The sequence below is a fragment of the Coenobita brevimanus genome, chromosome 114, assembly GCF_032717465.1.
Source record: "Coenobita brevimanus isolate Jiangsu-jjx chromosome 114, ASM3271746v2, whole genome shotgun sequence".
In the NCBI taxonomy this organism is placed as follows: domain Eukaryota; kingdom Metazoa; phylum Arthropoda; class Malacostraca; order Decapoda; family Coenobitidae; genus Coenobita; species Coenobita brevimanus.
The window spans coordinates 19,161,879-19,175,319 of NC_137067.1; the positions used below are offsets into that span (position 1 = coordinate 19,161,879).

General features: G+C 42.1%; 1 non-coding gene across 1 annotated transcript; it reads right to left on the reverse strand.

The window, feature by feature from the left end:
- Positions 1-2,605: 2,605 nt before the first annotated feature.
- On the reverse strand, positions 2,606-2,687 carry TRNAS-GCU (transfer RNA serine (anticodon GCU)). The gene has a single exon. It is a non-coding gene; the product is annotated as a tRNA-Ser (tRNA).
- Between the last annotated feature and the right edge of the window lie 10,754 nt (positions 2,688-13,441).

Genomic DNA, 13,441 nt, shown 5'->3' on the forward strand with positions numbered 1-13,441 from the left:
ATTGTGTAGAGGGAACAGGAATGAAATGAAAATGGCACTGTGCTGAAAGGGTTAATGTACTTGAGTGTTAGTGATTTCTTCAGTGTGAGGTAGTAGTAGAATATCAGATAAAAGACGACCTTGTAGTACAGAGATAAACCCTGTAATATACCCCCAGGACCCACCACTTATACCGTAGTCTTCCAAAATTATACAGCCCTCTCACAGGTCCTTAAAAAAAATAGAGCCAGGGCTGACTTAGGCCAGTGAGTTGCTTTCTTGTTTGTATATCTCACACACCGTGGGTTTTGTGGGATGGGGTAAAACTCAGCGTCGATTTTCCACGTTCTCTTACATTGTACATGTTTCATCAAATTTTTTTCTGCATCGCTCCCTCTCTCCATCTGCAGATCGTATTCTCTGCTTAGATTTAATTATGGAATGAAGAAACGACATCATCATATACGGTGTCACCCTAGACATTTTTTTTTCTTTGTAGCTGTATTAATGGCGATTTCTCCAATGTTCATCCGATTTCTTAACAGCGTCGCAACATATCAAGTAAAAAGTAAAAGCAACGGGTGCTTATAATTTTGTTCTACTTGTTGTTCTTACTGTTATTAGTCTCAGACTAGGATGGAACCTGAGCCTCTTTTCCCCACAATTGAATTACCTGTTTGGGGGAGGTGTGGCCTAATCCTGGGGAGAGTTTTAAATCTTTACCACACCCATACCATCCAGTGTATAACACGCATCATCTAGTGTATAGGCTAATCCCACCCTGTCTCCGCCCACCTCTGCCCTTTCCCGTCCCACCCATTACAACACCGATCATCATTTAGTATACTCCCGCACTGCCTCGATCCGCGGCCACCCTAGTGCCTCACACTCCTCTCTGCACACGCATGCGCAATCCATTTTCTGCACTCTAGCCTTGGATTCTGAAGTGAAATCTCTTTCCCACCCACATCACCCGTCATAACGACATTCCTTGTCACAGGGTGTACTCCTCGCGCCGGCCCCACCACGATCCTAGCCCATCCCACCCACTCCCGTCCTCCCACTTCATCTTGCCTCATTAGCGATGTTCTGGTGAAATATGATTCACTCCCATAGACTTTACAGGCTTAAGTGATGCCACACCTCACTACACAGCATCTTGCCATACCATACCATGACATATACCGTACTCTACCGTACCATACCGTGCGTACCGCACCGTACCACCCATCACCCTCTGTCTCCACACCACACAAAGTCACCTTCTCACACCTCCTATACCCAGGGCATTAACCGAAGGGCCCAGACGCTCCCATGTTTTGTACAGTACTTTTGTACTTCTTTTCCTTCCTACCTCCAGGTTTGTGTGAGAAATCAGGCCTTACCGATCAATGTACATCACTCATCTATGCACTGCCAGTCATAGCTTACCACCCAACACATCCCACCCACTCCCCTCCCACCCATTTTTGCTGTGATGTGATGCATATTTCAGCCAGTGCAGGCAAGCAAAGTAGATGGTGACACAACATCAAGTAAATGCTGGTACACTACAATGCATAGGTGGAATTTTGAACTTTGACCCTACCCTATGACTATGACCTTTGACTGGGTATTCTCAGAATTGAACCTCTTCATCCTTGGCTTACTTTGAACCCTTCCACCAAATTTTGTCTACATTGGACAAAACCTTCAAACTGACCTCCCTTTGTGACACTGAAAGGGACCTGCTCTTCTCAAATAGAATTAGCCAAGCCCTTGGTTGGCCTTAAGCCCTTCCACCAAATTTGGTCCAGATCACATCAGAACTATTTTGATTCCTATGTTCACACAAAAACACATAGGTCAGACTTTTTGACTTTGCCCTGTGACCTTGACCTTTTGAGTAATTGTTCTTTTAATCGACCCCCAGCGTTCTTGCCTTCCTCAGACCTTCCACATTTGGTCTAAATTGGATCAAAACTGTTGAAATTGATTTTTTTTTTTCAAAGTTGCGGGACGATTCTTGTAACGCGGGAGGCCAGTGAACGTTACATTTTTTTTTTATCTCCAGTTCGATAACTGGTCACCAAGTTTATAATAATCATCTGGGAAGATGGTGAGAATACAGTGAAAATGCATCACTACTAAATATGTCATGAGACGAGGATGCTAATACTTTTGGACTCACAAAATGCCAACAGTGGACATGTGGTGATACATCTGTTGTAAATGTGCTGGTGTCAGGAGCCACTAACAGCATATTGTGGCAGCGTGTTCTTTTCTCAGTGTTGGCTGTATTCTCGTTGGCCTTGGAAACTTCCTATCAGTTGTTCCTTTGCGATTTATTCTGCATATTTCGCCTCAATATTCTTATGTGTTTATATTTCTGTTTGTGGTACCAACATTGTTTACATAAGTAACATATACAGATGATACAAAGGTGATGGACGCACAGTTTATCGGTGAGGAAGAAAGGTAACGATATTATTTATATAATAAACTAGAATCCGGCCAAGAGTCCTAAGCAAAGAAATAATTTGTTCAATCAAGAGGCAGTTGCCTTTCCGTCGGGCAGGTGGTGTGTTTAGCTTAAGTGATTTTAAGTACAGTACAAATACTAAAACATAAAAGGGAAAATATCGGACGACGAGGATGGGATTCGAACCCACGCAGGGAGACCCTATTGGATTAGCAGTCCAACGCCTTAACCTCTCGGCCACCTCGTCTGAGAAAAAAATTGCATTCAGTTATCCGGCCGCAAAGTTTGTTTTTCCCATGTCCTTGTTCACCCAGCAGTGCAACGGGAGATTTAAGTGTCAACTAATTCTTGCCGACCGTATTCTAGGAGAGGACTAAGACTTACCGCAAACTGATACTCTAGTGCTGTAAGCGGGAGGCGGGCACCATCCACTCATTTGATGCACTGCTACCTTCTGGTAACCACATAGAGTAACAAGCCAAATTTCAAATGTTTTTTTGTAATCCGGGAAAGAAGTTACTATGCCGGATGGTAACCATGTAATCAAATAACGGCAGGTGGTCAGGTGGGTTAAGACTAATGGGATGAGGGTCGGATGGGCTTACTCTGAGAGATAACTAGGGTTTATTGTTTCCATAATGCCACCCAGAGGCCAGCGAGGCTAGTTGCCTTCGCCTTAAATGTCGGGGCTGAGTAGCCCAGCCCCGGGACCTTATGCTCCTGATGGGACAAAAGACTGCATGATAGAATAACCTAACCGACCCTCGTGTACGTGATATAGAGGATTATTTTTGATATATTTATAGCCGTAATTTGTATGTCTGTATCTGACCATTAAAGTGCCCAGCAGGGCCGAACTTTCTCCACGGAAGAAGAGTGATTGAATCCTTTCTTCCTCATGCTCGCTATGTACGAATCAGCAAGAGACGTTTCTTATAACAGTAGCGTAGGTGAAAGTTTTTTAAAGTGGATGTCTTTATGTGTGTCAGACTGTACAGTATGTGTCACTGGTATGAACCAATAGGGTTTGAATTATGATGGTATATGAAAGGACATACTACCACCGCCCACTTCAAATGTCCATGTAGGCTGGATTCGAACCAGACTCAGAAACAGCAGATCGGGGAGTGAATGTGATTATCACTGAGCCACAGAGTAACATACTGATGTAAATAAAAGCCGTAAAGGTGGCCAGATAGACGTTGAGACAAATGAATGGACAGAGAGACAGTTAGATGCAGTTAGACAAACACAGATACATACGATCAGAGACAAAACAAAAGAGAGAGAACGGAGAAAAAATGGAGGCTGCAGAAGGAGACATATCGATGCTGCTGATTGACCTGGATGTATGACTGAAAAGACAGTTTTATTTGAAAGTCAGATCGATGCTGCCTGATTGATTGCTTGAGCCAGTGATTGAAGAGACTCATTTAGGATTGGTGTGCTGGGGTGTGAGAGGCAGACACAGGCATGAGGAAAATCTAAGGGTTTATGATAGGGGTTGGCTGTATTTAATATCCATTTGTACGATGTATACTGCAAAGATATAGATACCCAAACTCTACCTTTGCTAATGCTAACCAAATACATAACAACCTCAGTGAACAAGATCATTACAGAATCAGGAACAGGTGGTATGTCTAAGGGGAGTTAGAAGAGGTGTTGGTAATTCTCTACATCAGTTTGTTTAAGGCCTACCACAGGGGCATGGGTGCCCAAATTAACCATTCATTATGCTGGCTAAGTACGAGTGAGACCGTTGAAGGAATTAGGAAGTATGCTGGTACTGTTCTGTATTCTGTATCAATCCATGTTAGGTCCAGAGGTGGTGAGACTGACAGCCAAGGTTTACAATTCATGCTGTTCAAGCACGAATCAGAATGACAGGAGAGATGATGGATACAGGAAAAATTCTCATGGCATTCTGTACTTGTCCGTATGCTGTCCATTGCAGGGAGAGTGATAGATGATGTTTGCTCTTCCTAATGCTGGCCGAATACGAATTGGGAAATTATGAGCTTAGGAAGGCTTCTGATTATTCTGTACTATTCTGTATTGAGTATCAGCCCATTATGAGGTCCACTGTATGGTCAGTGATAAGTAGAATTAATAATATCTCATGCCGACCAAGTACGTTTGTATAAACACCAATGCATGTGGCAGTCGAAGTGTTCTATGAACTGCGTGTAATCAACAAAGAAGGGATCTGTACTCCTGTTGTGCAGTACATTTTGCAACACAGGACCAAGAGCTGTGAACCACTGTTCTGTGTGTTGTATTTCAGCATCCATTTATCCTATTGTCTTGACGCCTTCATTATTGTATTTCATATTTATTAACTCTAGACAGCTCTAATCAACGCAGGAAAGACTTCACATATTGCAGGGGTTAATGAAGTCTGTAACTCGAGTTCTTCTAATTCTACCTTATCTGAAGGGGAGAAAAGCTTTCTGTGGTAGCAGTAATGTAACAAAAATCGTCACAGGTTGAAAGGCAAAAAATATTGTACAAATAATGTGGCATCATCCTGAATTTACTGTTGCTTAGAGTTACCAGAGACAGTGACCCATTCATCCATCCATCCGTCATCCACGTCTGCACTCCCCCTGAAAACATCTGGAGCGTTAGGACTCGCGACCAGATTACTTAGTACAGAGATTTAAGGCAAGGGTGACCAGTGATAAGTCCCTGGGCAGCATTATGTGAGCAATAAACTGCATCTATCCCTTAGGCTCCAGTCCTAATGGGCAACATCCATTGAGAGAGGCTTAACCCACTGGATTACAGGGCGTTCATTTATTATTTATTTAGTTACCACCCAAACAGCCACATATGGAGAAATATCGTCCGGGCCTGATTTAATTAAAGTTGGAGTCTCCATACTTTTGTTGACTATACATGAGAAAAGGCTCACTCCCCCTCCCTTAGGTGGAAATTATTGCTGGGGTGGTAGTGATGATGATGATGAGGATGGTAGAACAAGTACGTAATAAACATGGGTCATATTCTCCAGTACCTACTGTAGGAGAATCTTTAGCACCTCGCCTTTGTCAACATGTTTTGCTTTTTACGTCTTGTTATTCATTTGCATAGTGTTTATATCTTATATACTCGATGTTGTTTGCGATAATGTCTTGAAAATAAACAATTACACACAATATGGTGCAACCTCCCTTCTGCGGTGACGTCATCTTACTGATCATGCTGCCATCAGATATTTTAATCAACTATTGTATTCAGTTCTCAAAGTGAAACAAATTACTTACGGTTGTATGCACATTTTGAAATTCGCCCTTGGTTTACATAATAATCTGGGGATGGGATGGGCAGGATTAAAAAAAAAAAAAAAAAAAAAGGCATTATCACCGTTAAGAAATAATACACGGGAACACGACCACAAATCAGTTGAAAATATAGCAGAGTAAATTATGTAAAGAAGGGAAAACGACGAAGAAATGGCCTGGTTAACAGGCAATAAAAACAGAAAGGAAGATAACAAAGGACGAACAACATACGAGTATACAGCTGGGTGTTAACAGTGAAGAAAACAACGAAGAAAGGACAAGTGGGGGACTTAAAGTGGAAAGAGAGGACAGGAAATCTGGCACAGTGAGGAGTGTAACTGATGTTATAATATGTACCACCAAGAAAAAGGCTTACAGTACAAGATCCCTCTGTACACAAAGCGAGACGTGTCCACGATAATCCTGAATGATAAGAGCAAACACAGCTTAACTTCTGATCAGCTTACATACCGGTACCTTGCTTACTGGCTCTAGTCGGAGCTTCTAGTTTATCCCTTTGACTGCAAAGTAAGAAGGTTGCAATTTGTTCCTGGCTAACTTGAGTTTTTTTTTTCTACGATAAACTTACAGCTGCCAAAAGCTAAAATTTTCGATTTTCATTGTAGCTATAAAATAAAAACTTTGTAGTTTACTCCAAGTTCAACAAGGTAGCTTTATTCAGCTGAAGAGAAACCAACTGCAGCTAAAAGGCTAAAGATGCGTAGTCGAACAGTTAGTGTGGTAATCGGATAGTCCTTATATATCATCGGCCTAAGAAGATTACATTTCAGTATCATGTCACTTGTACCTGTTCCCTCGTATTTCTTGACCTGGTTCTCTGTGACTCCACCACACAATCAGGGTCATGTTACCTCACACCCTCAGGCGTGGTGAGACTGGTAGGGCGGCACGGTGGTGGTTTGTGCAGCAGAATGAAGGTCCAAGTACCCTTTCCGAGGTCCAGTAGTCCTACAGCACACCAACAGGGCTGATCCCTGCACCTCTCACCACAACAACTGACGAAGGATAGAAGTAACTGGAGGAGTAGGTTTGGTAATGCATAATCCGTAAAATAATAATCGAGAGCGTCTACCACAAGTGAAACTGACCTTGAGCAAAACTTTTCTATGTGGGATAATTTCCAGGAGTGGCTTCATTTCTTTGTCTCTTACGATTTTCGAAAACGAGGTGCTCCACTGCCGTGAACTTTAATAACTATAACAAGGCCTCGCATTAGGACCGTGCAGCTCACGTTTTACGTCCATACATTTCAGCATATTTAGCAAATCGCCTTATTAGGACCCTGACGCTCCTACGTCTATCTGGTGCTTTTGATCTCGTTCCATACGTGTCAGCAAGTCTGGTGAATTTGCTTAACGATATAGTTTATGCCATGATATTTTGCTTTAACCTTTTCAGCAAGAAAATATTATTGTTAATTGTTCTTGCAGGTATTAGATAATTTATGCAGCTTAGAAGAGAACCCTGGTAGTGAAGTGGTTCGTGAAGGATATGTTCAACCCCTTGTGTTCCGAAAGTCTCCTACGCTGCATAAAATTACCTAGTAGTGTAAAAAATAATAAAAATACTACAGGAGGTTGGTGGGCTTTGAGCGACGGAACAGAAAACAATATACAGTTATTGAAACAAGGCATACAGTACGGCATTTCAAAGTTCTTCGCGTTTTGTCTCGAAATGCAATGTTTAGCAAGAGTCTCGATACCTATTTTGTTGATAACACCTGAGAAAGGGTAGCCTCTTTTAACCTGGCAGTGGACGAAATGGCTCTACCCTATGTGTGTTGCGAGAGTAACTCAAGATGTGTGTGTGTGTGTGTGTGTGTGTGTGTGTGTGTGAGAGAGAGAGAGAGAGAGAGAGAGAGAGAGAGAGAGAGAGAGAGAGGGAGGAGGAGGCTGAGGAGTTTCAAGACGTGTATACTGAGTGAATGGACAGGGACATTCACAAATTTCACCAAAGGAACCATGTTTAATTTACATGATCATCCACCAGACAGTTTTGTTCTTGTTGGGAAGGATCCGTAGCAGTGACGGGTTCAAAACTTTGTGCTCAACCTTAGTACAAAGATGAGGTGGAAATATTGCCACATAATCTATTACCCGTCCACCACCACCATACCAACACCCATAAACGTACAAAAATAATGGCACTGAGTTCAGCCAACCAATCCATTATTTACTATTTTATTCCTCTCTCCCTCCCACCCTCACTGTCTCACTCTCTTTTCCTTCCTCCTACCTCTCTCCCTCCCTCCCCTTCAGTATCTCATTCTCTTTTTCTTCCTCCTACCCACCTCCCTCTCTCTCTGCCAGACATGCATAATTATCGGCACTCCATCATACACCCCCACTCTGGTACGGTTCGATTTTATGCATTCATCCATCACCAAGAGCCTACCCGACCCGTGGAAGTCAAGCCTATCCCGATTCACCGACGGACTCTCGCCAGAATCTTTAGTTGGCCTGGCGTGCTCGTCTCGAGCTATATTCATATTTATTCCTTGTGTATTAAATTCCACGTTAGGAGAATGGTGCATATCTATTGCTTTTTTTATTGTCAGTATGGAGCATTATTGTCCAGCCAGAACAGTTTTCATCAGTCTATCTTTTCCGCTGACTTTTAACCTCCTCTTGTAAATGCAATGTGTCCTGGCATCTTGATATGAATGTATCTTGATTTTGCTTTCTATTTTATTACCTTCCGTTAGGAGGGTTAATGAGTGACGAAACACAAAACAGTATACCTGTATTGGAGAAGGAAAAAAAAAAAAAGTATTTCAAAGCTCATCATCCTGTGTTTCAGGCTATAACGGGAGTCTTAAAACATTTGTGGTCGACTCTGCACATCCTTCCCGGCCCGTATCCATTTTACTTAGTAACTCGTGGCATCAATACAGTGATTTATATCTGGCTTCTTCCATCTATATTTGTCATTTTCTTTCCTAGTTGTGGTAACTGTTATGTAAAACTGGTGTGTATGCAGTCTTTCTCACCTACATCCATCATCCTTGGTACAATTTATATCTATATATTCTTTCCCTTCTACATTAATCTTCCTTGGTAGGTTATTGCATGGGAAAACTGGCTCCCATGTGTCCTTTTCTATTCATTGTTATTACATTACCTTCCACTCAATGTTAATGTTAATATACAGAGAACAGAAAGTATATAATGCCCTCTCACTTACTGTACCCTCTATATCCACTATACTTAGCAGGTACAGAATCGCGAGTGGAACTACAAAAATCGGGTTTTCTTCCTCTGTTTAGTTTGAGGTGAAGGGAATGGTGTTTGTCATTTTATACCTATATCCATCTAGCTTATTACTTCATAAAAGTGGTTCATATTTTTACTGCTATTTTATCGCATTCCTGCCCGCCTGTGCTAATTTTAGTGTCGAAAGGATGTGACCCTTTTATGCCTGTATCCAGCTTTCCTCGTAAATTACTAAGTAGGGAGAGTGGAACAACATTCATGGTGTTAAGTTTGATGCCAAGTGGAGTGGGTTCCCTTGTCATTTATAACTCACATCCATTCTGTCTGAAAAATATTGCACTGAAATGACCTATATTTGTCCTCTTTGCGGCCATTTATATCGAGTTTCCTACCTGCTTATATCAGTGTTAGTGTAATTTCAGTCTTGTAGCCATTATATCCGATAAATTATTACATCGATAGAGAAACTCATGGATATCCTTGCCCATCCATATTTATGGGTCTTCCTACCCACTTAATGTCGATATTGAGAACATGAATTTCGTTATATAATCTTCATCACATTCGTCATTGCTACTAAATTATGGCATCGTAAAAGTGGGAAATGTATCCCAACTTTCAGCCAAAATCCAGGTGCTGAGGTAATGGGTTTATTGTCCTTTTTAAATAATTTATTATCTGTCTTATCTTTTAAATTATTCCATCGAACGAGTGGTTCATATTATTGACATATTTATCATGCCTCCTGCCTGCTTAGTGTTTTGTAACAAGAGAATAGGATATATTTTGTCCTTTATAACTCGCATACATTCCGTCTGGATACGACTGTAAATTTTACATGTCCGTCTTGTCAGGTAATTATTGCAAGAAAAATGCTTGTATGAATTTCCTTGCAGTCATATTTTACCGTGGTCCCCCTTTGTGTAATAATGCTTTTTTTTTTTTTTTTTTTTTTTTTTTTATGCGAGGAAGAAGGAACCAAAGGCCATGAGCCCGCAGTAACAATTCCCTCCAAGAGAAAAACAAAATACAATATAGAGCCAAATTCAAGATCCGATCATTTTGAGATGCCTGGACACACTGCGTTTGAAAGACTGGAGATCATAGGCAGCAGGAAATACAGACAGAGGGAGACAGTTCCAGAGCTGACCTGTTGCATAAATGAAAGACTGGGAGTAACGGTTAACTCTTGCATTAGAGAGTTGGACAGAAAAAGGATGAGAGTTTGCTGCCAGACGGGTGCTACGCGCCCGTCGTAGAGGTGGAGGAATGCAAGCAGACAGTTCAGAGGAGCAGTGACCATTAAAGTAGCGATAGAAAAGAGATAAAGATGCAACAGTGCGGCGAAGAGACAGAGGTTGAAGGGAGTCAGTAAGAGGAGGAGAGTTAATGAGACGAAAAGCCTTTGACTCCACCCTATTGAGAAGAGCTGTATGTGGGGAGCCACCCCACACATGAGAGTTGTACTCCACACAGGGGCGGATAAAACCCCTGTATAGAGTCAACAATTGCGCAGGGGTAAAGAAAGAGCGGAGTCGGCTTAGCGCACCCAATCTTTGAAGCAGATTTTACAAGAGATGTAATATGATCTTTCCAAGATAAGTCCCGAGTAAATGAAACCCCAAGCATGTTCAAGGATGATGCAGGATTAAGCTGAATATTATTAAACATTAGTGGGTATACCTGTGGAAGATTTTGTCGGGTTGATAGGTGTAAGAACTGAGTCTTAGATGCATTAAAAACAACCATATTATTTTTACCCCAGTCAGAGATACGAGCCAAGTCAGACATTAGGTGTGCCATAGCCTCATCCCTTGTTTGTTGAAGTAACTGTTGAGATGGGCGTTGCGGGAACCGAATGGAAAGGTGAAGGGTGGAGTCATCAGCGTATGAGTGGATATGGTTAGATGTACAGCTTAGAAGATCATTGATGAATAAAAGGAAGAGAGTTGGTGATAGGACAGAGCCCTGAGGAACACCACTGTTGATAGATCTAGGAGAAGAACGATGGCCGTCTACAACAGCGGCTATAGAACGACCAGAAAGGAAGCTAGCGATGAAGGCACAGATAGAAGGATAGAAACCGTAGGAGGGCAGTTTGGAAATTAAAGATTTATGCCAGACTCGATCGAAAGCCTTTGAGATGTCAAGTGCAATGGCAAAGCTTTCGCCAAAGTCCCGAAAGGAGGATGACCAGGAGTCTGAAAGGTAGGTGAGAAGATCGCCAGTGGAGCGTCCCTGACGGAACCCATACTGACGATCGGAAAGAAGGTTGTGATAGGAAAGATGCCTTAAAATTTTTCTATTAAGAATTGACTCGAAAACTTTTGAAATACAGGACGTTAAAGCAATTGGACGATAGTTGGAGGGTTGGGAGTGGTCACCCTTCTTTGGGACTGGCTGAATGAGAGCAAACTTCCAGCAAGAAGGAAAGGTACAAGTTGACAGACAAAGACGAAAGAGTTTGCCTAGGCAGGGTGTAAGCACAGAAGCACAGTTCTTGAGAACAACAGGAGGGACCCCATCAGGCCCATATGCCTTGTTAGTACTGAGGCCAGTGATGGCAGAAAATACATCAACTGAAGAAATTTTAATGTCAGCCATGAGGAAGTCAGAGGGGGGAAGTGATGGAGGAACAGCACCGGAATCGTCTAAGGTAGAATTGGAGGAGAAAGTCTGTGCGAAGAGATCTGCTTTATCAGTAGAAGAAATAGCTACAGAACCATCAGAGTAGAAAAGAGGAGGGAAGGATGATGAGGTAAAGTTGTTAGAAAGATTTTTGGCAAGATGCCAGAAGGAGCGGGAAGAATTCGAGTTGGAGAGTTGAGAGCATTTAGTATGGATGAAATTATTTTTAGTAGAGCGAAGAACAGACTTAGCACGATTCCGGGCAGAAACGTAAAGATGATGTGATTCAGGGGTGGGTTGGCTCCGGTACCTTTTGTAGGCCCTCTCCTTGTTGCAGACAGCATTAGAACAAGCGTGATTAAACCAAGGCTTTCTTGCGTTAGTCAAAGGATATGAGAAAGGAATGTATGCTTCCATGCCCGAGAGAATAACCTCCGTAATGCGCAAGGCACACTCAGATGGCTCACGGCCATGGAAGCAATAATCATTCCAGGGAAAATCAAAGAAGTACTGCCTGAGGGCTGGTGTCTAGAGGCTGACATATATATTTCAGTGTATGTTGCAGGTGAATAGTATCAAGGATGTGAGTTGTACTTGTGTTACAGTTCAGAGGGTCTGGCCGGTCTTTGGTTGTCGTCGTGACACGGTAAAGTTTGAGGCAACATCAGTTTACTTAGTTCAGGTCTCGTCTCGCCTCTCCACACTGTTATTCTTGACAGTGTTATTTTGGTGTTGAACTCGTTCCTGAACAGTTGGCTGAACTGCATCATCTGTTGAGCCTTACTTATATTGGTTTTATTGTATTTCCAAGTATATGGAAGAATATCACCTGTGTGTGTGTGTGTGTGTGTGTGTGTGTGTGTGTGTGTGTGTGTGTGTGTGGACAATGTAACTCAGTATTAATACGATTTTAACCTTATTCGGTGTGGGGTTGTAGGGATAGCCAGTGGGGCTGACCTTCTTTCTTAATAACAGTAGGTAAAAGGTCAAGGTCACAGGGCTAATTCAAATTCTGACTTAGCAATATCGGCTAAATCAGTTTTTATTTGACTTAGATCAAACTTGGCGGAAGTGTTGAGGATAATGCAAGAAAAAAGGTGCCGATTTTTAGAAGAGTCAGTCAAAGGTCAAGGTCACAGAACAAGGTCAATGGTAGAACCGTGTGTGTGTGTGTGTGTGTGTGTGTGTGTGTGTGTGTGTGTGTAAACAATATAGCAGCCAGTTTTGATTAATTTGGATGAAAGTTAGTGGAACGGTTGCGGATCAGTCAAGGAGTTGAAATACCGTTTTTGAGAACAACGGGTCGTCTTCAGGGTCACATGACAGTCATCTTCGTTTTAAACCAATTAACATTGAACTTTGGGGAAAGGTTCAGGGTAAGACAAGGATATAAAACATTTATCTTGAGAACAGTCACAAAGTTCAGTGTCACCGAGAAACGTTAAAAGTCATGGTCACAGGGCAAGGTCAACTCAGACAATGTTGACCTGATATGAACCAAACTTGGTGGAAGTGTTAAGTGTCAGGCAAGAATGTAGTCCTTCACTTTTGAGAACAGTCGGTGGAAGGTCAGTGTCACATGACAGAATCAAATGTTCAGCCCTTACACGAGCTGTTGGGCAGGATGTTACACTCAATGAAGGCCCCTTCTTGTATGTACATCTCTTAACACAGACATTACTGCTGGACGGAATCAAAAGACTGGCAACCATGTTGGTCAGTTCCGTATGTTTGTCTTTCCGTCTACTTGTTTTTTCTGCCGTCAGCATGTCACAATTTTGCGCCAATCGTTCTGAAAAATATATAAGAAGGTAGATATCCATAAACCCTGGAAGCCTGTTGTTTTTAATGAA